Source organism: Camelus ferus, chromosome 5 (genome assembly GCF_009834535.1).
Source record: "Camelus ferus isolate YT-003-E chromosome 5, BCGSAC_Cfer_1.0, whole genome shotgun sequence".
Lineage (NCBI taxonomy): Eukaryota > Metazoa > Chordata > Mammalia > Artiodactyla > Camelidae > Camelus > Camelus ferus.
In genome coordinates, this window is record NC_045700.1 from 80082386 (window position 1) to 80085907 (window position 3522).

The window sequence follows — 3522 nt, forward strand, 5'->3', positions numbered from 1 at the left end:
TATATGTATATACATACAATGGAATACTACTCAGCCATAAAAAAGAATGAAATCATGCCATTTGCAGTAACATGGATGGACCTAGAGATCATCATACTAAGTAAGTCAGAGAAAGACAAATATCATATGGTATCATTTATATGTGGAATCTAAAAAATGATACAAATGAACTTATTTACAAAACAGAAAGAGACTCACAGACATAGAAAACAAACTATGGTTACCAAAGGGGAAAGAGGAGGTACGGATAAATTAGGAGTTTGGGATTAGCAGATACAATCTACTATACATAAAGTAAATAAACAACAAGGTCCTACTGTATAGCACAGGAAACTATATTCAATACCTCATAATAACCTATTATGAAAAAGAATATATATATAATTGAGTGACTTTGCTGTACACAATAAACTAACCAACATAGTTAATCAACTATGCTTCAAATAAAAAAAATACATAGAAGAATACATTGATGGTCCTTAGGAATTTCTGAAAAGATATGTAGGAAATGTTGATATAATTATCTATGAAAAGTGAGATATGTATCTGGGTTAGGAATAAAACTCACTTTTTAGTGTATAAACAAAAAGACTTGTACAGAAATGTTCATAGCAGCTTTATTCTCAATGACCAAAAAACTGAAAACAATCTAAATATCCATCATATAAGTGAATGGATAAACAAAAGTGGTATATCCATACAAAGGAACACTATTCAGCAGTAAAAAGGAACAAACTACTGATAAACACCAAAAAAGTTAAATATCAAAATCAATATGCAGAGTGAAAGAAGATAAAACTAAGAGAACATATATGATATTACTCTATCTACATAAAATTATAGAAAATTCAAACTAATATATAGGGTTGCCAGGGGCTAGGAGCAAAGGGAGGGACATACTATAAAGAGCCATGAGGACTCTTTGGGGGTTCATGGAAAAGCACTTTATCTTAATTACAGTCATAGTTTCACAGCTATCTACAACTGACAAAATAGTATGTACACTTTAAGGGGATTCAATTTATTGGGTGTTACTTACACCGTTATGTTGATTTTTTTTTAATTTCAGCATAAAAAAATTAGAAACATGATCTAATGAGACTATTCTAGGAATACCAAGATAACTCATTGTTAGAAAAGCCATAATATGATTCATCATATTAAGAGATTATTTAACATATACGATTATTTCATAGATCCCAGAAGGACATTGGACCAAATTCTGGATCCATTTGTGACATTAGAATTTTTAATTAAATAAAATAGAAATGTATGAATATTTCCTTTACATGGTAAAATATCTTTAGCAGAGAGCCACGGAAGACATCTGTGATTAAGTCAGTGATACGACAAGGATTAATAAATTCACTTCCCATTGCTGCTATAACAAATGACCACAAACTTCATGGCTTAAAATAACACAAATTTATTATCTTACAATTCTGAAACCTGAAATGAGTCATGCTGAGCTAAAATCAAGGTGCTGTTGGGTCCATGTTCCTTCTGGAGGCTCTAAGAGATAGCCAGCTATCACCTTTTCCAGCTTCTAGTGGCCACCTGTACTCCTTGGCTCATGTAATCACATCACTCTGACCTCTGCTTCATACTCACATCTTCTCTGACTCTAATCCTCCTGCTCCTTCTTTCTGGGCCCACCCAGAGTATCCAGGATAATCTCTCTCTGATCTTTAACTTAATCACATCTTCACCATCCCTTCTGTCATGTAGGGTAACACATTTACAGATTCTAAAGATCAGGATATGGACATCTTCAGTGAGTCATTCCGGCTACAAAACTTACCAAACGTGTTCTCTGCAGGTGAGGCTTCTGATGATTGGGTGGACAAAGATGACTTGTTCAGGATATCAGCCAGCCTCTTTACGCAGACAACCCAGTGCTTACTCAATGGGTTTGTGAACAAAGTGGCCGTGGTGGCAGGGGTGGACTTCATGCAAGTGCTCAGATTTCCCTTCCCTGAGATTAATCTGGCTTTGGCCATTGCTGAGTATGCAATAGCAGAGACCAAAATACTGAGCACCTAGTGCAAGAGTTCACCACTCTACTAGACATCTTCCATCATGGAAGGTGAAGAGACTTGTCCTTCCTGGAACATACACTTTCTGGGATTTGTCATCTCTGCTTGTTCCCCCGCCAGCAGCAGAGTCTACGGATTTTCTGAATACTTGATTTGCCCTTACACTCTCCCTCTCAAGATTGTCTCTGTCCTGGAAAATCATCTTAGAGCAAATATAGGCTTATTTCCACAGGATACAGTTGACTTACCATGGATCTCATCACCCAAAGAGGCTGGAGTAGTAGAACAGCGAACTAATGTGCTAAAGCTTTCATTACAACTTTAACTTGGAGTCAACACCTTAAGGGAGTGGGATATCTCTTGCAGAATTCAGTATATGCTCAGAACTGGGGACTAAGATGGAGTGCTATTGCACTTATGGCCAGAAATATGCATATGCAGGAACTAAGGAGTAGAAATAGGAGAGGTGCCTTTCACTATTAACCCTAATGGTCCCTTACAGACATCTCTTCCCATTCCTTGGGCTAAGCTGACAGGGATCTAAGTACCCAAGGGAGAAAATCTTCCCTTAGGAGACCAAAAATGGATCCACTAAACATAGGAATTGGGGGAGGGGAAGTACAGCTCAGTGGTAGAGCACATACTTGGCACACATGAGGTCCTGGGTTCAATCCCCAGTACCTTCATTAAAATAAATAAATACATATTTTTAAAACATAGGAATAGGAACCTGTTTCCTAGCCATTTGGATCTTTATATGCCATTAAATCAACAGGCAAAGGCATAAGAATAAGGTAAAGGGGGGGGGATAAGGTCGCTATATCTCGTATGGTAGAAGGGAAAATAGGTCGAGAATCCAAGGGATCTTCTGGAGCATCTCCAAATATGGCCATGTTCAGTGGCAAATAAATGGAACATTCTAACAACCCAGTAGGAATAAGACCATCAAAGACTTAGAACCCTTTGGGTTGGTTTTGGGTCATTCCACCAGGAAAATACCCAAATGACACTACAACCTCATGACTAGTTACAGAAAGGAGGGCTGTAACAGCCACCTATAGTCTCTTACTTTCTTTGTTATTTAAAAATAATAATAATAGTTTCCTGTTTTTCCCCCTTTTCTTTTCCCTATCATTTTTATAGCCTGTGTCCTGGTGGTTAATTTCATCATTCAATCCATGGGCTACAAAGTGTCAAGATGGAATGGTAACTAAATAAGAGAGAGAAGGCTCATCACCAAGTGATGACTGAAATAACTGATGCAACTTTGGGTATCTCATCAGCTTTGAGGGAGATAGTGAATGTGTTTTGGTTTATAAGAGATTACTGTATTATATTCAGAGGGAGAACATTGTTGCTATAGAGGTTGTTTGTAAATTTAAGTATAGGTAAAACTGATGATGATTAGTCAGAGGGATGCAGTTGGATGGATGGGGTGGGTTGGTGCTCAGCCTCCATTCCCACCCCCTGCTCCCCATGTGCTTTT